The sequence below is a fragment of the Castor canadensis genome, chromosome 10 (assembly GCF_047511655.1).
Source record: "Castor canadensis chromosome 10, mCasCan1.hap1v2, whole genome shotgun sequence".
Classification (NCBI taxonomy): domain Eukaryota; kingdom Metazoa; phylum Chordata; class Mammalia; order Rodentia; family Castoridae; genus Castor; species Castor canadensis.
In genome coordinates, this window is record NC_133395.1 from 11,422,329 (window position 1) to 11,446,429 (window position 24,101).

Consider the following 24,101-nt stretch of genomic DNA (forward strand, 5'->3'; position numbering starts at 1 on the left):
CTAAAAAAAAATTATAAAGATATATATTAGAAAACCTGCCAAACTTTGCCCCAGAGGAATATGTTATCTTCATTATCTTGGTCAGAAAACAAGCACCCTCTGTCCTTCCCAGTTCTTTGCTCCACAAACATCCTGGAAAAGATAGTTAAGAACAAAAGCTGTCACAAGATGTGTAAAAACCACCAGGGAGCACAGTCTTTCAACACTGCTAATCGGATAGATTAAGAATAGTATTTCAATAAATTTTAATGTATTTTAATTTGCATTTCTTTTGTCAGGAGTGATGCCGAGTATTTTTCCAAGTGTTCCACAGACATTATTTGCCTTTCACCTCCTGTGAGCTGTGTCTTAACACTTTGGGCCATTTTCCAACTAGGTTTTCATCTTTTTCATTTAAGCAGCCTTGAGATATAATCCACATACTAGCCATAATGTTCACCATTTAAAGTATACAATTCAATGATTCTTAGTATAGTTATTAATATATTAAAATTAATATATTGTGCAACTCTTTTGGAACATTAAAAACCCCCAAAGAAACATCACACCCTTTAGCAGCAGTCTTTTCCACTCCTGGCTTCCCACCCCATCCAATCCGAGGCAACCACTAATCCATCCTAACTGTATCGATTATCTCTTCTAGACATTCCATATAAATGGTATTATGCAATGCATGGTCTTTTGTGACTGACTTCTTTCACTTAGCATAATACTTTTGAGGTTCATCCATATTGTAGCACATATCAGTACTCTCTATTTTTGAGTTATCTGTGATGGAATTAGTTTGTGTAATTTAAACCACAGGTTTTCGTCTTTTTTTTTTTTTTTTTTTTTTTGGTAGTACTGAGGTTTGAACTCAGGGCCTCACACTTGCTAGGCAAGCTCTCTACCACCCCATCTGTCTTTTGACTTATGTTTTTGCCAAGCAAAAAGGTCATATATATACATATACTATATACATATATATGTTTGTGTTTTTATAGCTAGATAAATATTTATAGATAAATTTGATTTTATTAATCTTTCTTTATGGATTCTAGATATTAACTAGATTTATTTTTAAGCCATTTGTATTACAAATAATTTCACAATGCAGAGTACTGTGAAATTTTTGGCTCTGGATGCTGGTTTATAGATAAGTTTGATTTTACCAATCTTTCTTTATGGATTCTTTTATAATTATAAAAGCTCTCCTATGTCCAGATTATAAAAACATTCTCACATATTGATCTCGAACCTACATTTTGATTTTTTATTTTTCATATTGCAGTAACTGATCTACTTAGAGTATATGCTAATGAAAAGTAAGGGACATAAACCCAAATACTTTTTTTCTTTTTGTTTTTTTCCCTTTTTTGGCAGTACTGGGGTTTTAAACTCAGGGCCTCTGACTTGTTAGGTAGGCACTCTACCCCTTGAGCCAGATCCCTAAACCCTTTTGCTTTAGGTTATTTTTCAGATCAGATCTGAAAAAAACATTCAGAGATCAGAGAAAAACATTCTGAGATCAGATCTCAGGCTTTTTGCTCAGGCCTGCCTCAGATTGCAATCCTCCTACCTACGCCTTTTGGTAACTTGGATTATAGGCATTCTTGTTGGTTGAGATAGGATCACACTAACTTTTTGCCTCAGCTGGCCTCAAACACTGTCCTACAATCTCCTCCCTCTAAGTAGCTGAGATTAAAGGTGTGAGACAACAAATCTGGCCTATACGTTTATTTTCAATGACTCTCCAGTTATGATAATGCTCTTATTTAATCTGGCTGGAATGTAGCTCAGTGGTAGAGCATATGTCTACTATGCTTAAGGCCCTGGGTTCAATTCCAAAAAAAAAAAAAAAAAATTAATTGAAGCCAAATGTGGTGGTCTGTTATCCCAGTATTCACAAGACTGAGAAAGGAGAATTAGGAGTTTGAGGCCAGCCTGGGCTACATAGTGACACCCTATATCAAAAAATCAAAATAATAATAATTAAATAAAAGTTAATCTGAAGGCTGAGTGTATTGTTTACTGGTAGAGTACTTGCCCTATCAGGTCTGAGGCCCTGGGTTTGAACCTCAACACTACAAAACAAATGACAATAATAATGAATAAATAAAAGTTAATCTTAACTAAGCCCAGTGTCAGATGCCTGTAATTTCAGCTACTCAGGGGGCTGAGGTGGGAGGATTACTTGAACCCAGGAATTCAACCAACAGGGCAGTATGGCATGACCACCAACTCAAAATAACCGTCTGTTTCCAATGATTGAAAATGCTATCATTGTCATTGCTAAATTTCCATACATACTTGGATCTATTCCTATTGGTTTGTCTGCCTAGCCAGTCACCAATACCATACTGTATTTAAAAAAAATTTTCCATACTGTTTTAATTGTAAGTTTTTATACTAATTTTTAAATTTATTTTGTTTTATTTTGGTGTAACTGGGGTTTGAATGCAGGGCTTCACAGTTATAAAGCAGGCACTCTACCACTTGAGCCACAGCTCCTAGTCATTTTGGAGATGGAGTCTCATGAAGTATTTGCCTGGGCTGGGCTTAAACCGTGATCTTCCACATCTCAGCCTCCCAAGAAGCTAGGATTATAGGCGTGAGCCACTGCACCCAGTTCTAAAGTAATTTTTAATGTGTGGTAAAGCCAGAACCCCTTTTTAGTGTTCTTGCTTTAAAGAATGTTCATAGATACTCTAGCTGATTCATTTTTCTATATGAAGTCTAGAATTGAGTTCCAGGAAAAACTATTAGCATTTTTTGTTGGAATTAGATTAAATTTATATGTTAACTGGGCAGCCCTGACATCTTTATGATATTGACTGGTCCTATCCAAGAACAGGGAATGTATTTCTGTTTTTGTCTGATTATTTTTGCGATTTTTTTCAGGAATATTCAAAAGCTTCCTCATATGGGATTTGTGCATAATCTTTGAAAGTACAGTGATCTCATCCTCTTTGTGACCAGGTCAAATGACTATCCTACTGATGACTCGTCTCCTTGAGAAGAGGTAGGGAAGGGGACTGAAAAAAGGTAAACAGTAGCAAACACCTTCTCTGCACCATTTTCCTGATTCTTGTTGTACTCGCTCTGCTGAGGATTTTACATATGCTAACATTGCTGTCCATACTATTACGTAGTAGTCATTGAAACACTGTCTATAGTAAGCTTAGTCAGACAGTATCACTGGATGTAGTGTGAGATGGAAAAGAGCCTAGAGGATGAATCTAAGCATCTTGTGTATAACAGGACTTTGGATAGTATAAAGTTTTTTTGTTTGGGTTTTTTTATTATTATTATTCATTTAAGAGATTTCTGAAGGACATACCTCATCTGCCCAGAGGAGAAACAACCATGATCAGGAAGAGGTCCCACAAAGGTGAAAGCAGACATCCCCAAAACTGCATGACAGTCTTCTCCCATGAAAAACAGCTGTACCTTGGGTAATGTTAGGCCTGGAACACCAGAATGAAAAATTAAGTAGTGTAGAGGAAAGGAAACAGCTTATTTCTTTCCTCAAATGCTTTTCCAGTTCCTGTTCATGTCAGAGAACAAAGATTTATTGAGTAGCATCAGAGGCAATCATGCTAATATTATATTTCCTTCAGCCATCTCTTTGTTGGCACAAGCATCTCAGCCCTGGAAACCCTGAGTTACCCATGGATTGGCTAAAGTAAAAGACCTCTTCTTCCAAAATTTTTCCCATATTTTGAATCTTTCCTAGTACCTTCCTCCTTCTTAAAATATACCAGAACATTCATGTCCTGGAGTACCAGGACATGAATATTTAATATATTTTTTAATATATCTATTAAAAAAAGGAGGAAAATCTCTATATACAACTGTGTACCCATCTCCAGGATATATCATTGAGAGAAAACAATCAAGGTACAGAAAAGTGTGTACAGTTTGCTACTATTTATCTAAGAAAGGAGGAATGAAGACAAATAGAGAGAGGGAAGCTTGCATTAAAAATAAGCAGTGGAAACAGTCCACAAGTCTCATCTCAGCTTCTGACAGCCTGGTCTGCTTGCACCCACAGGAGCGGGTCGCTCTACTGCATCATGGGTGGTATTTGGACCCTTTTGGCACCCGTGACTGCCTCACTGTCAGTGTCTGAGTGCTATGAAAATTATACATGGGTTCAGATGCATTTTGTCTTGAGAATATCAATGGATATGCCAACTGGTGCTTCGGATTTCACCACTTGATGGTGGTTGACCCACTATTTGGAATGCAGCCAGAATTGAGTGAGGAAATAGCCTTATTTGTGTCTCTGTTACCATGGTGAAATTTCTAACAAAATACCACTTTAAATTTGATTACAAAACCAAAACAGATGTAGAGATTATTCTCCATCTTTATGACAAGGGAGCAACTAAGCAAACCATTTGCATATTGCATAGGTGCTTGCTTTTATTTTTTTGGATACTGTCAGTAACAAAGTATTCCTGGTCAGGGAGGGACATCTATAGAGTCAAACCTTTGTTTAGAACCATGACAGAAGATGGCTTCTTTGACCATGTGCTCAAGAAATGAAAGGTCTTCTTAACTTGAAGTACTCCAGAACTTCTTTTTTTAAAGCAGAGCCTTTTCTTCTGGGACAGTATAAAGTTTCAGATCTAAAGCCACATGGGAAATTCATATCAATGTATATGGTAAATATCATCCCTTAGAGATGAACCTCTGCTGCCCTCTGTATTAATGGGAGAAGCAATTTTGAGATAGCAGTGTGAGGAGCAACCTCTGGATTCCTTTTGATGAGGCTATTAAGAACTGGCTGCTGACAAAGAGGATTTGCCTTTCATCAAGAGCTTGGGTTCCAGCGTGGCTGCTGCTACTGTGCTGATGCAGCTGAAGGAGTCTAAGTGCAGGACACTCTCTAGACATCTGCAGTTGGCATGGAGCACAGTCCCAGTGTGTGGCTGCTACAAAGGAGGCAAACCATACCAGGAGTGAACACCACAAAGTCATCTCACTCTGAGGAATGCCGCTGATGATGTCACATTTTCCTTGGAAACTTGCAATGTTATAATGGTTCACAATTCAACAGGTAGGGATTTAATTTCCAAGCATGTTTGGAAGAACACAGCTAGTGATTGTTTCTAGGGAAGGGTCAGATGAACTTGCACAGAGTGACAGGTATCTTCACAAGGCTCCTTCTGGAAAAGCCAAGGAGGAACGTGAGAGGCTCCTGAAGGAACTCTGTCTGTTTGGGATTTTCTGTGCAGATCAAACTGCTGCTGCCTGTGACCTAGAACTAAAAGTCTCATTTTGGATCATCTGTTTTCTTCCTATTGTCTCTGCCACCATAAAGAAGGATTCCAAAGAATGGGACAGAAAAACATCTCTGGACAGAGAGTACTCTATTTGAGGACTCTAATATGATACCTAAAGATATTCTCTGGCCACCAAAAGGAGCCAGATCAGTGATGGAATAACCTCAATGATGAATTCCTGGTTTAGGATTTTACAGGAAAATACTGAACACTAGGTTGCTGATGTAATGATGTCAACTGCAGCATAAAAATTCCCCTTGAATGCTCCCAAAACTAAAGAAGGCTATTGCTGCTATCAAATGTGCCTGGCCGACCCGTTACTGGATGACCAAGTGGATCAAGGCACAGACCCTTCTGCTGCACTCTGACCCATTACAAGTCAACTGTCAAAGTTTACACATTCTCCAAGCTACAGAGTCAAAGTAAATGTTTATTCTTGTTCTGAAGGGTCAGAGGGCTGGAGGTGGGTAGGAGAAGCAATAAGGCTCAACCACGAAGGCTTAGTTGGGTGTGAAAAAATTTAAAAGGAAATGGCTACCAATGATGTGAAGGAAGGAGCAGGATGGAGGGATCTGCTATGAAGCCATATAAGTTTTGTATATTTGACTTTGGGACCATGTGAGTATTTTTTTTTTTTTTCAGTACTGGGGATTGAACCCAAGGGCATGCTTGCTTAAGTCACTCCATAGCCCACCCCCTTTTTATATGAGACAGGATCTCACTATGTTGTCTAGACCTTGAACTCTCAAGGTCAAGTGATCCTCCTGCCTCAGCATCCCAAGCAGCTGGGACAAAAGGAATGTCCTAATATTTTATTTTTATTTATTTATTTTTTAAATGGTACTGTAGTTTGAACTCAGGACCTTGTACTTGCTAGGGATTTGCTGTACCACTTGAGCCATTCTACCAGGCCTGTTTTTTGTTTTTTGTTTTTCAGTACTGGTGTTTGAACTCAGGACCTACACCTTGAGCCACTCCACTAGCCCTTTTATGAGTTGGGTTTTTTCGAGATAGGGTCTTGCAAGCTCTTTGCCTGAGCTGGCTTTGAACCACAATACTCCTAATCTCTGCCTCTTGAGTAGCTAGGATTACAGGTGTGACCCACCAGCACCCAGCTTTTTTTTTTTTTAATAGTACTGGAGTTTGAACTCAGGGCCTTGCAATATTTAACATAGCTCTAAAAATAGCAAATTTTAGACAAAGTGCAGTGGTTCATGCCTGTAATTCCAGCTGCTTGCAATGCAAACATTAGGAGGATCAAGGTTCTAGGCCAGCCCAGGCAAAAAGTTAGTGAGACCCCATCCGAACCAATAAGCACAGTGTAGTGTTGTATACCTGTCATTCCAGCTACTCGGGTGGCATAAATAGGAGGATCACAGTCCAGGCTAGCCAGGGCAAAAACACAAGACCCTATGAAAAACTAATGAAAGTAAAAAGCGTTGGGGACATGGCTCAAGTGGTAGAGTGCCTGACTAACAAGTACAAGGCCCTAAGTTCAAACCCCAGTACCGCCAAAAATTTTTTTATTATTCGCATATTATAGCTGCATAGGTGGTACATCATGACATTTACATAAGTGCTTATAATATATTTTAGTCAGATTCACCCCCTCCATCATTCTCCTTTATTCCCCTCCCCCCTTCTAGAATAATTTCAACAGGTTCCATTGTTCTATCTTCATACGTGAATACAAAATACTTCTACCATATTTGCCCTCTTTCACCCTTTCCTCATGCCTTCCCTCCTCCCCCACCAATTTTTTTTTTCTATTTTTTTTGCACTACTGGGGTTTGAACTCAGGGCCTACACCTTGAGTCATTCCACCAGTCCTTTTTTGTGATGGGTTTTTTCGAGATAGGTCTGTGATCTGTTTTGCCCAGGCTGGCTTCAACTTCGATCCTTCTGATCTCTGCCTCTTGAGTAGCTAGGATTAGAGGTGTGAGCCAACGCGCCCAGCATACCAAAAAAAATTTTTAAAGCAAACTTTAACACTATCAGAAGCAAAATGAAATCACTAAAACTTTGTGTGACCACCTAACAGCTAAACTCAATGGCTTTGCCGCAGAGTGCATTTGACTTAATTTCTCTGTATAATCTGGTTCTAACAAAGGAGGAGAAAAGAGAAGAAAGACCAAAATAAGGAAATAAGAGAAAAGAGCTGAAAGAACAGGTTTGGTCCCCTATGGAAGTAAAGGTAAAGTCAGTTAATTTACTTCCCCAAGAGTGAGATACAAAATAGCAAAGACAAGCAGAGACACCAATTTAAGAAAGTGAAAATTCCTGAAGTTCAAGAATTCAAAGACTGAGATTCAAAGACTGGTCACAGAGAGAGGTTTTCTTGATAAAGCAAAAGAAATGAATCCACATTTGCAAAAAAATTACCCTAACAGGGTTTAAAAAAAACAAAAGATGGCTTTTTTTTTTTTTTTTTTTTTTTTTTTGAGACAGGGTCTTACCCACCATGCTCAGGATGGCCTCAAATTCACTATGTAACACAGACTGGACTTGAACTTGCAATCCTACTGCCATCACCCTCCCAAGTGCTGGGAGTACAGATCTGTGCCACCATGCCCAGACTAGGATGAAGCTTTTTAAAATATATTTCAGAAGATGGTGATGATGATGATATAGTATTTACATTCCCTAAATCCAACTAAACAAGCAGACAAACTATAGTATCAAAACTAAGAGATATTACCACAAACAGCAAAATACGAGTAGGTAGGAAAAAACCAGCAGAGGCCACCAGATCTGCATAACATCAGCATTTGTGAAGAAGGAAGCAGATAGAAGCAAGAGTATTAGAGGAAACAGCAAATACCAGCAACAGGACAGAACAAAGGCTCCCACTGTGACGAAACTATAGGGAGTAGACTCCAAATTGACTAACACTGGGATATAAGGGCAAAGGTGAGAACAGACCCAGGTAACAAATGAAGCCAAGAGAGCTCAGAAAGAATAAGGCAAGTTTTGAGTTCTTTGTAAAAATATTTGCGTAGAGGCATTAAATCACAAAGCTAGAAAGTTATCCTGACTTATTCCTCTTATCTTAAAGTTTGAGAAAATTAACTTTACATGGAAATGAGCAACAAAAATGAAAAGCAGTCACATCTCAAAGTTCTTATGAAAAAAAAAAAAAGCAAATAAAGAACAGAAATAACATCAATAATATCCCTAAAGACAATGAAAGCAAGTTAAAACATGCCCACCACCCAGATGAAAACTATAAACTAGTAATTCAAAATAAGCTAAAAGAAAGTAATGAAATAATACAACATAAGTAAAAAATTTAAAAGTCTAAAAAGAGGATAGAATTCAAGAAGGAATAACTAATGTAACAAAAAGATAATTTCAAAACAGAAGATTAAATTAGAAGTAACAGAGCACATTTTTAAAAGACATAAATAGAAGAAAAAATTTAAATCTTAAAAGTAAATTCAGAAAGAGATTTAAAAGATTTGAGGGGTGGAGATGTAGCTCAGTGACAGGACTCTTGCCTTCCATTGTACAAAGCTCTGGGTTCAACTCCTGCAGCACACAAAAAAAAAAGATTTGAGGAAAAAGTAGTGGATAAAGTGGACACAGAGCAAGGAGAGTACAAATGCTAAAACTATTTTGAGACAACTTTTCTAAAGTGAAGAAACAACTCAGAACACTCAACTCCAGGACATATTCTGATAAAACTTCAAAACATGAGGGCTGGGGATATAGCTCAGTGCTAAAGCACAAGGTCCTGGGTTCTACTCTAAGCACAAAAAAAAAAAAAAAAGAAAGAAAGGAAAAAACTCTACAAAACACATAAGCAGAAAAGATAAATGGTACCCAGGAAAAAAATACCAAGTTGCAAAAAAGTATATTATTGGAAGAATTTTTTTTGAGAATAATACTTTATGCCAAAAGACAATGAAGTGACCTATTTTTAAGATATTCTAGAAAACATGACCAAAACCAAACAACTTTAAAGTATAGAAGTTATAGACATATACATGAAAGAACTCAGAAACATTCTTAAGCACTTCTTAAGCATGTTTCAGGCAATCAAATGACTGGAGATACAGGTGGTGAGTAATAACTATGCATTTACCTGTAGTGATAAGGTAAAATGATTATAAAAGAAGTAGCATAGCCATGGTGGTATTCTCTGACATGTGATACAGTTTAATCATCGACAATAGAGAGGTATGAAAAATAGACTAAGCTCTGTGATTGTTTTATAAGCTGAAGTAAATGAAATCAGATGCTAGGGGAGGGGGGAAAAGAGGTTATCAGCTAATTTCAATATTTTCATCAAAGAAAACTATAATACACAAAGTCAAAGAGGAGGGCCACAGATGCAGCTCAGTAGTAATGTACTTACCCAACACAGGAAAGGCCCTGGATTCGAGCCCCACACTGCAAAATAAAAAAGAAAATGAAAGAGGAGGGGCTATACGTATAATAAAGCCAGTATAAATGTTACCATTAGGGCAGAAACACAGCCCTTTTGCACTATTGGGGATCACATCCAAGCTCTTTTTTCTTTTTTTTTTTGGTGGCAGTGGTACTGGGGTTTGAACTCAGGGCCTCACGTTTGCTAGGCAGGCACTCTATCACTTGAGCCACCAGAACCCAGTACCACTGGCCCTTTTTTGTGTTGGGTGTTTTTGAGATGGTGTCTCTCCAACAGTTTGCCTGGTCTGGCTTGGAACCTTGACCCTCCTGATCCCTGCCTCCTGAGTAGCTGGGAGTACAGGCAGGAGCCACCAAGGCCCAGCCTCCCTGCGTCTAGCTAGAACTCATAACCATTATAACTAGGTCTCAGTGTAAGCTTCTAAAAGGCAGTGATGCAAAACACTTTGCTGGCTACTCTCAGGCCGCGTCCCACCTGCCTCCCCCACCAACTATTACTGTTTCTTCTACTTCAGCAGTGCTCCTCTCAGAATAAGCAGATGCATGGACAATGTCCCTCAAAACTCAGGCTCCCTATGTAGATTAAAATGGGTTCATTGGCCGGGTGACAGTGCCAATCCTGACTGCTCAGGAGGCAGAGATCAGGAGGATCGAGGTTCAAAGCCAGCCCGGGCAAACAGTTTGTGAGACCCTATCTCAAAAAAAATGAAAGCTTTTTGCTTCCAGCCATGATTAAAAACTTGGATTTGACTAACCCACAAAATAACAAATACATATATTTATATATATTACACAAAATACTTAAAACAACTGTGTGACAAAACTGATGGTGCCCTCCCCCAGATCCCTTTCGATGTCTTTTCCTAATCCTGTGTGCTCAGTTGTCAGTACCTACATGCTTTATTGCTAACAGTTCACACCTGCAACTTTTAGGCTATACACTCTCAACAGGAGCAATCATTGATCCTTGGGGAGAAAAATGAATTTTACTTTTTTGATGTGTAAAGCACTTATTTGTGTTTTTATTTAAGCATAGCACATGGGCTGGAGGCATGGTTCAAGCAGTAGAGCGCCTGCTAGCAAGTGTGAAGCCCTTAGTTCAAACCCAGTACCGCAAAAAAAAAAAAAAAAAAACCACAAACAAAAATACAGCATATTTGTAGCAACAAAGTCTTATAGGAGGTGATTAGAAAAACAATGCCTAAAAAAATCTTACTAGGGATGCAGAACAATGCTCTGGAGTGTTGTAATTGGGTACGGTAGCTATTTTGACCAGAAGAGCCAGAATTACCTGGAAGTTTAACATTGTCTGGGACTGACCATAACCAATGAGTGATGATATTCTCATGCTATTATGAGAATACAAAAGCCCAACTCTTCTGCCTCAGAGTGAGACAAACCCTAAGGTAGTAAGGAACCCTGTGATGTTCCAGAGGGTTCTAGAGATGAGGCTGAATCTGGGGCTTTACCTGAACTATAACTTTGCTTCTTTGCTTTCTTCCCTTCCAACTCCTTTGTCTCCTACTCCTGGTTTATCTAGGAAGTATTTTTTATTCAATACTGGAATTTGAACTCATGGCTTTGTGCTTGCTAGGCAGATACTCTACCACTTGAGCAACACTGCCAGCCCAGGAAATACTTTCTTAATCATTTTCCCCAAATCAGGATCTACTTTTGGGAAAAATCAAATCTATGACAAACTGTTTAAAAGACTGGAAAAAACCACATAGGATCTAACAATTCCAGAAGAGAAACATAACAGTCAAGATGATGCACTGATGAAAAAAAAATGTGGAAGTCCAGATCCAATTAAACATGCTAAAACTCAGCAGTACAGCATTGCCCACATGTGGCCCTGGGCTTAATCTCCAGTTAACAAACAAATAGGGTGTCAGGTGCTGGTGAATCCTAGCTACTCAGGAGACAGAGATCAGGAGGCTTGAGATTCGAAGCCAGCCCAGGCAAAAAGTTCATGAGACCCTATCTCAAAAAAACCCATCACAAAAAAAAGGGCTGGTGGAGTGGCTCCAGGTATAGTCCCTGAGTTCAAACACCAATATCACAAAAAATAAATAAATAAGGCTTAGCTCAAGTAGTAGAGTGCCTGCCTTGCAAGTGTGAAGCCCTGAGTTCAAACCCCAGTACCACTAAATATAAAAGGATGAATGAATAAACAAATGAGTGAATAACATCAAGCCAGGCACTAATGGTTCACACTTATCTCCTACCTACTGAGGAGGCAGAGATCAGGAGATCTCAGTTTGAGGCCAGCCTGAGCAAATAGTTCGAGAGACCCTATCTCAAAAATACCCAACACTTGCCAGGCGCTGGTGGCTCACACCTTTAATCCTAGCTACTCAGGAGGCAGAGATCAGGAGGATCATGTTCAAAGCCAGCCCAGGCAAATAATTCTCAAGACCCTATCTTGAAAAAACCCATCACAAAAAAGGACTGGTAGAGTAACTCAAGATATAGCCCCTGAGTTCAAGCCCCAGTTCACCAAAAAACAAAACACCAAATGATAAAAAAAAAATCAAGGAACCAGACCTATATTAAGGGAAAAAAAAATTCTAAAAAAGAAATTTTAAAAAGATGTTGAATTTAACCAAACAGCAATTATGTATATACATATATATATAGCCAAATAAAAATTTTGTAATACAAACAATTTATATCTGAAATTAGTAATTCACTTGATGAGTTAAATATTAGATGATACACAAGAGAACACAGAGTAAGTGAACTGGAGAACAGGTCAGTATAAAATAACCAAGTCAAAGCACAGATAGTAAAAATCAAAAGATGGAAAACACAGAAAAGAACGTAAGAGTTGTATAAGGACTGTTGGAGTGGCTCAAGTGGTACAGTACTTGCTTAGCAAATGTGAGGGCCTGAGTTCAATTACCAGTACCGCCAAAGAAACAAAACAAAAACACAAACAAAAAACCCTACCTGAAAAATGTCTAAAGTGGAAAGTGCTGGAGATATGGCTCAAGTGTAGGGCCTCTGCATAGAAGCATCAGGCCCAGCATAGTTAAAAATTAAAAGAAAAAAAAAAAGCGTTGCATGGAACATGATGACAAGATATAACATCTATGTAATTGGAGTTGAAGAAGCAGAAGAGAAAAAGAATGGAACAGAAACAATATTGGGAGATGAGGAAATAGCTCAGTAGTAGAGAACTTGCCTATCATGTGTAAGGCCTTGAGTTTGATCTTCCACTCCATAAAATATGGGAAAAATAATAGACAAAATGTTTCCAAAATTGATGAGTGGGCTAGGCATAGTGATGCATACCAATAATGCCAGCACTTGGGAACCTGAGGTAGGAGAATCCCAAGTGTGAGACCAGCCTGAGTTACACAGCATGACCCTATCAAAAAACGACAACAAAACTGACGAGTGGTTATTAATACACAGTCAAGATAAGTAGAAAAGAGGTGGCAGAGTGACTCAAGTGGTAGTGCTTGCCTAGCAAGTGTGAGGCCCTGAATTCAAACCTTCAGTACTGCCACAGAAAGAAAAAATACAGAGAAAATTAGACCTAGGTCTACATTAATCAAACTAAAGAAAACCAAATATAAAGAGAAAAAAAATTAAAACAGAAGACAAATGCATGTGGACCCAGCACCACAAAAAAAATAAAATAAAACAAAATAGGAAAGAAAGACAAAAATGACATGCTACCTTCAAAAGGGCAACAGTAAGTCTAAAAACAAGTCAAGAGAAATTAGGGAAGTCAGAAGACAATAAAATGGCAGTTTCAGAGTGCTAAAAGAAAAAAGAATTAGTACCAGCAAAAATGAAGGGGAAAAAGATGTTACAACTCAAATGCATTAAAGACCTAAACATGAGACCTAAAACTATACAACTCATAGAAGAAAACAGAGAAACCACTTCATGACATCGGAGCTGGCAATGATATCTTGGATATGACACTAAAAGTACAGCAACAGAAGCAAAACTAGACAAATGAGACTGCATCAAACGTTGAAACTTCTGTATATCAAAGCATACACAGAGTGAATTGTAGCTCAAGTGGCAGAGCACCTGCCAAGCAAGCTCAAGGATCTGAGTTCAAACCCTAGTACTACCTCCTCCAAAAAAAAGGTTTCCAAATAAAGAACTCTTACAACTCAAAAACAAATATGAGCAAAGAACTTGAACAGGCATTTTCCCAAATAGCCAACAAGTGTATGAAAAGGTGCCCTTTACCACTAATCATTAGAGAAATTCAAACCAAAACCACAATGAGATGTCACTTCACATCCGTTAGTATGGCGATGATCAGAATAACAGAAAACAGCCAGGCCTAAAAGCACACAACTATAATCTCAGCTACTCAGGAGGCAGAGATAGGAAGATTGCATTCAAGACCAGCTGGGCAAAACAGTTACAGAGAACCTATCTGGAAACAGAGTTGGGCATGGTGGCACATCCTATAGTTCCAGCTACTCAGGAGATGGAGATAGGAAGATTGTGGTCTGAAGCCAGTCTGGGCAAAAGCATGAGACCCTATCTGAAAAACAAACTTAAAAAAAAAAAAAAAACACAAGGATTGGCAGAGTGGCTCAAGCAGTAAGAGCACCTGCCTAGCAAGCATGTGGCCCCCCAAAAAGCAAAAGGATTGGGGCCACAGCTCAAGTGGGAAAGCACTTACCTAGCAAGCAGGAGGCCCCAGATTCAAAAACAATTTAGTAATAGAAATAGTAACAATAATAACAGTGTATAAGTACTATCAAAGATTTGAAAAAACTAGAACACTTGTGCTCTGTTGGTGGGAGTATAAAATGGTACAACAGCAATGGAAAACAGTATGGCTTTCCTCAAAAAATTAAAAAGAAAATTATAATGCAACAATTCCACTTATGGATATATATATGCAAAAGAACTGAAAGCAAGAGCTCAAAGATATATTTGTACATCCGTGTTTATAGCAACATTAGAAGCAACTCCAATGCCCATCGATGGATAAATGGATAAACAAAATGTGTTATATACATATCATAGACTTTAACAGGAATGAAATCCTGCCACATGCTATGACATGGTTGAACCTTAAAGACATTGTGCTAAGTGAAATAAGCCAGTCACAGAAGGCAAATACTGCATAACTCAACTTCTATGAAGGATGGAAGCTACTCAAATTCATAGAAGCAGAAAGTAGAATAGTTGTCCCCAGAGATGGGACAGGGGACAGAGAATTACTGTTTAATGGATACAGCTTCAGTTGTGAAAATGAAAAAATTCTGTAACAATTTTAATTTACATTTTAGAATCATTGCACTGTGCCTTCCCCCAAAGACACTAAAAGGATGGAGATACAAAGCTTTAGGCAGACAGGAGGAATGGGGTCTTTCTTCCTCGAAGTATTTTGCAGAGTGGTGATTATACTTCATAGTAATGCATTGCACACCTCAAAGTCACTGAGTAAACTTTAATCGTTTTCACCACAAAAATGTTAAATCTTTGAGGTGATGGATATGTTAATTAGCTTTTATGCCACATTGTATTCATAAATCATAACATCAGTTTATACCCTGAAAATATATAAAACTAAAATGTGTCAATTTACAATGTTTTTAAAAAATTTAAGGTGGGGAGCCCGAGAAGCACCATTCAGTTCAAGTCCTGCACACCCTCATGACCATTCTACTATATTCACTCTGAGGTTTTTTAAAAATCATATTATTGTTGGGTGAATATGGTACAAATACTGTGTGCACATGTATGTAAACAGAAAAATGAGACCTGTTGAAATGATTCCAGGAATGAGGGGTGTGTGGCAGTAATAAGGGAGAATGATGGAGGGGATGAATTCAAGTATGATATAGTGTAAGAACTTTTTTTTTTTTGTGGTACTGGGGTTTGAACTCAGGGCGTACACCTTGAGCCACTCCACCAGCCCTTTTTTGTGATGGGTTTTTTAGAGAGAGGGTCTCAAGATCTATTTTGCCCAGGGTTGGCTTCAAACCACAATCCTCCTGATCTCTGCCTCCTGAGTAGCTAGGATTACAGGCGTGAACCACCAGTCCCCAGCTGTAAGATCTTTTGTAAATGCCACAATGTACTTCCACCCAGCACAACAATAAAAATAGATAAATAAAATAAATAAAAAGATTTTTAAAACCCTATTATTGTTGTATTGGAGGTACACTGTGACATTTACAAAAGTTCTTACAATGTATTGTAGTTGAATTCACTCCTCCATCATTCTTTATCTTCCCCCCATTCTTAGAATAGTTTCAACAGGTCTCATTTTTCCATTTTCATACACATCACTCTGAGTTTGTTTTTTTTTCATTACATTTCTCCTATCCCATCTTGTAAACTGGTTCTCCTTTCTCTTTCCCTTCTGACTTGTCTTCTACTATGAAGCAGCGACAAATTTCTACTTCCAGTGACCACTTCCCCAATTTAGGACTATAACCAGTATGCTGAACAGGCAAGATTCAATGGTTATAATTAGGTTTGACTTTTAGATATGGTCTCAAACTAACTTTGCCAGGGCTCAAATCTTGATGCTCCTACCTCTGCCTCATAAGTACCTGGGCAACCACACTTGGTCCCAATCACTCTTAAAAATTCTATATAATACTTGAAATCACAAATACTTGGAAGTTTATTCTATTTTTGTGATACTTGGTTTTGAACTCAGGGCCTCACATTTGCTGGCAGGCACTCTACCACTTAAGCTTCTCTGCCAGTCCTTTTTTGTGTTGGGTGTTTATGAGCTAGGGTCTGACTTTTTCTTTTGTTTTTTTGCCCAAGCTGGCCTTGAACTTTGATTCTCCTGATCTCTGCCTCCTGAATAGCTAGGATTACATGCATGAGTCGCTGGTTCCCGGTTCAACTGAATTTTAAATTAAAATGTTTTAACCCATAAAATAACAAGAACCTCAGAATTAATTAAATATTAGACTTTGTCCTCTCCCACAGGCAGGATCTGCAGTGGGCTCTCTTTTGACTTGAAAGGGGGAAATCACATTCCTACTTCTCTCCATTAGGATAGCAGGGTTCAATCCCATCAGCAATTATCTCCAAAGAAATCTTTCTAGAGGTTTCTTAGTCTTACAGTAGAGATACTAAACAACATCATGGCCAAATTACCAAATTATATCACCAATGTGAGGCAGACAATGTGGGCACCTTAAGATGTGAATACATCATTTATATTGTGTTTTGATTAAGGACCCATACGTGAATATAATCCTAAGAAACCATTTTTTAAAACTCAAAAAATTTTTAAATCAGTATTTTTCAAAAATGTCATTGTTGGGGGGAGAAATGACCCAAACATTGTATGCACATAAGAATTAAATAAATAAATAAATAAATGTCATTGTCATAAAGGCTAAAGATAGGCTGAGGAACTGTTCCAGATGAAAGAGACTAAAGAAACAGGAAAACTAAATGCAATACATACACTGCAACCTCTAGTGGAAGAAAAACTCAAACGCTGTAAAAGGACGTCATAAGGGTAGGTGACAAATTGGAACGTGGATGGCAGGTTTTTACATAGTATTGTTTCAATGTTAAATTTCCTGACTTTGGTAACTACAATATGGTTACATAATAGAAGGTTCTTTGGCTAAGGAAATACACAATGAAGTTTCCGGAGGCAAAGGGACATGGATATATTCAGCTTATTCCCAAATAGTTTAGATACAACTATGTAGATGTTGAGAGAATAAATCTTTAACAATAAAACAAACAAGTGAATTGGGATAAAACATAAACAGGTGTCTTGCAACTTTCTTGTAAGTTTGAAATTATTTCCAAATAAAAAGCTTTTTGTTTAAAAGAATTAAAAAAAAAAGCCTGCTCTGTCTTAATCTCTAAGAACATGATTCATTTGTATCCTTGATTAAGGTAAAGGGATTAAGAGTCATAAATCTAACTTTTAATGAATTCTTCTTCTTAACCATTTCATTGTGGAAAAATAGCATACAAATAAGCATGTATATTATGAACACACAGTTTAATAGATAATAACATGAATACACGGGTGTGTACCCAGAAGGGAGCTCATAGAGAAACCTGTTAGTACTTTACCCCATCACATCGTGCTTTTTCCCCACACCTTCATCATTCTACTCCAGGTATTACTATTCTGCATTTTGTGATTTCTTCATAGTTTTATCATTTATGTATGTAGAAATTAACAATATGATCACTCAAATGGCCTGTTTTAGGACTGGGTAAGCAGCTCAATAGTAGACCACTGGCCTAACATGTACAGCCCTGGGTTTGGTTCCCAACACACATACAAAAATAAATAAATATAAAAAATTTAAAAATAAATGTGCTTGATTTACATTTTATTCAAATAGGGTATTTTTCTTCATTTTTTTGATGGTGCTAGCATTTGAACTCAGGGCCTTTTTTCACTCAATACCATTTTGAGACTCATTATATGGTTCATTGATACTCATTCCTATAAAATAGATGATAGATGACTACACTACAACTTACTTCTCCAGCTTACTATTGAACATTTTTGTTGCTTCTGTGCCTTGTTGTTATCAAGCCATGAGGCTGTTGACATTCTTGCACTTGTCTCTTGATAAACACGTGCAGAAGCTTTCTCTGGGATACCTTCCTAGGAATGGAATAGCTGGTATTCGGTGCTCGACCTTACAGCTGACTACTTCTGTGAATGATTACTAGACAATACCAAACGGCTTTCAAAGGAATTGCAACAGCTTCTGTCCTCACCAGCTACATATTAGAAATTCTTCACTCTGTAACCCTGTCAACATTTGGTACTATACAAATTTTCCGTTATGGAAATATGAATGTTACCTATTATACTTTAATTTGCACAACCCTGGCTACTGAGATTGACCACTTTGCATATGGTTATTGGTTGTTTGCATTTCTCTTTTATGAAATGCCTGCTACTGTTTTTTTTCTTGTGGTGCTGGGGATTGAACTCAAGCCTCCCCCTGTAATCCTAGCTACTCAGTGGAGCGATGTTTTTCTTGATCCTGTTACTACTGACTTTACTGGGCTAACTGGGGGCGACGGGAGATGCACAAAAGACAAAGGATAGAAGACAGACATGCATAAAGTTGGGGTCAGGTGTGCTGGGCCACTCAGATGGAGACGTACAACCACCTCACTGCTTCTTTTCTCTATCTTTCTCTTCTTTTCCTTTGCTTCTTTTCTCTATCTTTATTCTTTAAGACCTTGCTTCTAAAGTCTTCTTTTCTGTTCTTTAAAGTCTCTTTCCTTAGACTCACTGTGTCCCATGTTTTCTCTTAGCTTTTCTTTAGCATAATCTCTCTTAAAGCCTTTGCCCTCAGACTTGCACTGTCCCATGTTCTCTTTAGCTTAGCTTTTCTAAAGCCTATGTATAAAGATCTCGGTGCAGAAAACTGCTCTGGTGGAGAAATACAGTGGCCAGCAACAGCGGCAGCGGCAGCCCATCAAAATCCCCCATCAAAAGCCACCATCCTTCTTTGGGAAGTCTTTTATATCCAGTGGTAAATAAGGAGGGGGAGCAACAGTTCTTGGGAAGGGTCTCTACTAAAACAACTTAGGAAAAGCACCTGTGCTGCATCTTGCCTTCGCTCTCTTCTACAGCTGGGCCGGGCCAAACTCAGCCTGTAGATTATTGGGCACAGCTGTGCTTATGGCAAATTTTCATAGGTTTCTCATAATCCGCTCCCACAACTCAGGAGGCAGAGATTGGGAGGATCAAAGGAGGTTCAAAGCCCACACTGGGCAAATACTTCGTAAGACCCTATCCCAAAAAAAATCCATCACAAAAAAGGGCTGGCATAGGCCTCATGTATGCTAAGCACCGTTCAATCACTGAGCTCCACCTCCACTCCCCTTTCACTTTTTAAAAAAATTATTATTTTTGAGCAGTACTGGGGTTTGAATTCACAACCTGGCTAGGCAGGCACTCTGTCACTTGAGCCATACTCCCCAGATCTTTTTATTAATCTGTAAGACTTTTCTATACATTCTACAATTATGCTCTCCCAGGTGGTAGCTTATTTTGATGTGCTATGTGGGTGGGGAGACGGAGGGGTGCTGGGAATGGAACCCAGTGCCTCCTGCATGCTAGGCAAGTACTCTGCCATTGAGCTGTACCCCTGCCCCTTTTTACTCTTTCTGATGCCTTCCTTTAAACAAACAAAAAAATGAATTTTCATGTAATCAAATTGGTTAATCTTTAATTTTTGGTTTGAACATTTTGGGTCAAATTCTTTCATATTCTGAAGTAATAAAGTTACTGTCTTTTTAGTTTTATGGCTTTGCCCTTTGCAGTTAAATTGCTCATTTACTGGGAATTGATTTTGTATATGGTTGTGGTAGGGAATTGACTTTGTTTTCCTTCCAACTGTATTTGGACCATTTTTTAAGCAATCATCTATCATGCCCCTGATTTTCAGTGCCTATACTGGCCATACATGTGTTGGGCTCTAATTCTTCGTTCTCTATTGTGTTCTACTGGTCTATTTCTTTAATCTTGTACCAATTCAACACTGTCTGAATTACTATATCTGTACAGTAAAGTTTAAGATCTAATACAGCCTATTTTTCTACAAGTGTGTCTTGGATATTTTAGGCCTTTGTTCCTCCATATCAATTATAGGTTCAGCTTGAAGTTTTAACAACTCTCCGAGCAGAATTAGTGCTTTTGAGGGATGGGGGAGGTGGATGACAATACTGGGGTTTGAATTCAGAGCCCTGCACTTGCTAGGCAGATACTCTACCACACCCCCAAACCCTTTTTTTGATTTAGTTATTTTTCAGATAGTATCTGGCTTTTATTTTTTCTTCTGCACTGGGGCTTGAACTCAGAGCCTACACCTTGATTCACCCTTTTTTGTGAAGGGTTTTTTTCAAGATAGGGTCTTGTGAACTATTTGCCTGTGCTGGTTTTGAACAACAATCCTCCTGATCTCTGTCTCCTGAGTAGCTAGGATTACAGGCGTGAGCCACTGCCACCCAGCTAGTGTCTGGCATTTTTGCCTGGGGTCACCTTGGACCACTATCCTATCTGAGCCTCTAGTAGCTGGGATTACAGGTATGAACCACAGTACCCAGTCAGAATTAGCATTCTTACAAGATTGGGTCTTGCTCACCCATACAGAATAGCTTTATATTTAGAGCTCTTTATGTTTTATTAGCATGTATTACTTATGGGGCTGGGGTCATTTTGACACTTACATATGTGTTTACAATGTACTTAATTGGATTCACCTCCTCCATCATTCTCCCTCATCCCTTCTTCTTAGAACAGTTTCAACAAGTTTCATTGTTCTATTTTCAGACATGTGTACAAAGTACATCAACCATACTTGCCCTTCTTCACCCTCTCCACTTACCTTCCCTGCTTCCACTGGTACATACCCACGTTGAGGACCTGTTTTACCTTCCTTTTTCAAAGTATATATTGATTTTAAAATATATATGTTTTAAAGTATATACTGATATTTAGATATCTTGAACAACCATTGTTACACTTTCTAAAGTACCTCATAATTTTTGTTAGAATAAACAGAATCTTTAAAAAAACTGTTCTAACAGATTGTTCCTAGTGTTTAAATGTAATTGCAAGTGTGTGTTTGTTTGTAGCATTAGGGATGAAGCCCAGGGCCTGGAGAATAATCCACTTATTGATTATGGATCTTTTAAACAAGCACAATTGTATCATGTATAAATAATGTTGGCTTCTCATTTGCAAACCTCATACCTTCTATTTCTTCTCAAATTACTTGAGAATAATTCTCAACTAAAAATTTGAATAGAAATGAGGACTTGGAGGTGTGGCTCGTGTGGTATTAGCACTGGCCTAGCAAGCATGAGGCCCTGAGTTCAAACCCTAGTACCACAAAAATTAAAAAGTATATCAGCTAGGAAAAAAAGTTTTAAGAGTGCCTACCCAGAAATGATGATTCAGGGAATCCTTAATCCTGCTATCATTCAAAAGGAATGTTACCAACATTTCACCATTAAATATATTTGCTGTGGCTGTTTTGGAGATGAGCTTTACCAGGATATGGAACTTTCTTCATATTCCTACCTGGTTTAGAGTGGACCTTTTTTTTTTTTTTCTTTCTCCATTAACATGGTCATTTATTTTTAATTCTTTATCCTCTTAATCTAGTAAGCACATATATTAATCATAACAAAATTGATTTCCAAATGTTAAACTAACTGCATTACTGGGATGAATCCAATTTGGCCATGACATTTCTCATTTTTATTCATCACTAGATTCGGTCAGATTTTACTTAGGATTTGTTTATGAATAAGATGAACCTACATGTTTCTTGTACTATGCTTTTGGTTTGTGGTGTTGCACTAAATGAATCTCTTTCATAAAGATTAATGAGAAAGAAAAATGCAAAAAACGGACTGAGAACTTCAAACATAAAGAAGAATTGCTGACCATAGATAGGACCCCAAGTCTAAAATAATTATTCTCATAATATTCCTATTCCCTTTTTCTTATTCTCTGGAGCATCCTGTTTATAGAGTATTCAAAAATAATGATAAATCTCCTATCTTTTTCTTAAGTTTTTTATTTTGTAGAAACTCAGCAAATTAAAGGAAATAATTTCTCATTTGTAATCAAAAGATTCACTTGAAACACTTGCCTACTAATAAGAAATAAAAACTTTACTTTGGAAATAAATCATGTTCTATAATTTTTCCATTTAATTCTTCAGGATTGTCTCTTAATACCATGTCATATCAACAGTTGCTGTTAGTCTAGATAAAAACATATCTTAGTGAAAGTATGAAAAATAATTTTAAGAAATTTTGTTTGGAAAAAGAGACATAAGGGCACAGATCTATGAATTTTGCTAGTTCCTGTCAAAGCTCCCAGGGACAGAGAGAAAGTTAGACTTGGAGTGATTCAGTCTCTTTTAAGTGTAAACAAAGTTGTTGACTAAGCTCTCAACAGGAAAGGCAATGTCAGGAGAGTTCAAAATATACAACCAGCAAATACCATATAAGTTATCCAGTGACAGGATATTTAGGTTTAATATTCTAAAAATAGGTTTATGAATCCAAAAATATATTTAAAAATGTTACTTCCTGCTATATTACTGTGAAACTCTGGGGTATTATTCTAATGTTTCTATTTTAAAAGTTAAGAGCAATGCTAAATCTCTCAAGTTAAAAATATAGTATAGTTATTTAGGCATTGGTTCTCATAATCTGTGTCCTTCCACAGGTCACATGGCTATATGATATCCCCTGGTCATGGATTTCACTGTTTGATCTCTGATTCAGCTTGAAGATACTCCAGAAGCTAGGCAGTTCTCTGAATACACTAAGCATACATATGAAGCAGCTCAAATGTACAAGTGCTTCTATCAACAATCACTTCAAAGATCATTAATAACTTACAGGTGTGAGAATGGAAATGCCCTTTGCACTCCCATGCCCCTTCTTGAACTCTGGTCACTCTCTCTGGGCCATTTTTTAACAGTGAATTCTTAATTTAGCTTGATAGTTCTCCATTTTCTTTCCCTGGCTCTGGGGCTTTTAAGATGACATTCCAAACTCTTCCAGGAAACACATAAGCTGATAAAAATGCTTTGATGTGTTTTGTTTTTTGTTTTTTTGCCCTTGCTATTTATTAGCTTACTAAGAGTAGAAAAGGCAATTTGAATTCTTGAAAAGATACCTATAAAGAAAATAAAAAGAACAGGTGGGTAGTAAAAATCTGCCTGGTTGGAATCATGGGAAATTTTGATGGACTCTAACATCTGCTTGGTTCCTACCATTACCAAAGACAGGCTCTAAAACTTTACTAGGGTCAGCAAAAATGAAATATGTGTGATGAGAAACTGAATTCAATACATATATTAAGGTTTCTCAACAGTGGAATTATTGACCCTCTGGGATAGGTAATTACCTGCTACACAGGTTGGCCCCATGTGTCATGCCATAGGATGCTAGCAGCAGCCCTGGCCTCTACCTACTACCTTGCCTCACACCCCAGTTGTCTCCAGACATTGCAAAATGTCCACGAAGGGGCAAAATTGCCTGCAGTTGAAAACCACTAATCTACATGGAGATGTCTTCTGACCTCAGGCCTAGGAATATGAATCAAAACACATCAGGGCAAGCCAAATGACAAAATGAGATGTGTGCTTAATCACTGGGTGAAGGGGTATCTGCATTATACTGAAGTATAGTTAAATAGATTGCTTGTAACTCCAGAGGAAAATTACTTTTATGACTGAGAGAACTCTACCTTAAGTCTCTATCATAACCAAGTGACCAAATACTTTATATGATTTTAAAGTGTAAGTTTGAATATATTTCTACATATTTACAGAATTTCTTTTTCTCTTAAGTATTTTTCTACTGGGTAATTGCTGTTTCTTCTTGATTTATCTTTAAAAGCTCTTTATATTTTAGGACTCTTAGGTCTTTGTAATTTGAGTTACAAATACTTTTTTC

At 37.7% G+C, this 24,101-nt stretch overlaps 1 long non-coding RNA gene and 1 pseudogene across 1 annotated transcript in view; one reads left to right on the plus strand and one right to left on the minus strand.

The window, feature by feature from the left end:
* Window positions 1-24,101, minus strand: part of LOC141411579 (uncharacterized) — a 37,781-nt gene that overhangs the window by 1,911 nt on the left and 11,769 nt on the right. Inside the window, exons 4-6 of the long non-coding RNA XR_012436418.1 lie at window positions 9,628-9,662; window positions 3,320-3,446; window positions 36-132 (exon numbers count right to left, since the gene is read on the minus strand). This is a non-coding gene — a long non-coding RNA (uncharacterized lncRNA). The remainder of the gene's footprint in view (window positions 1-35; window positions 133-3,319; window positions 3,447-9,627; window positions 9,663-24,101) is intronic.
* Window positions 3,929-5,638, plus strand: LOC109684488 (asparagine synthetase [glutamine-hydrolyzing] pseudogene; annotated as a pseudogene).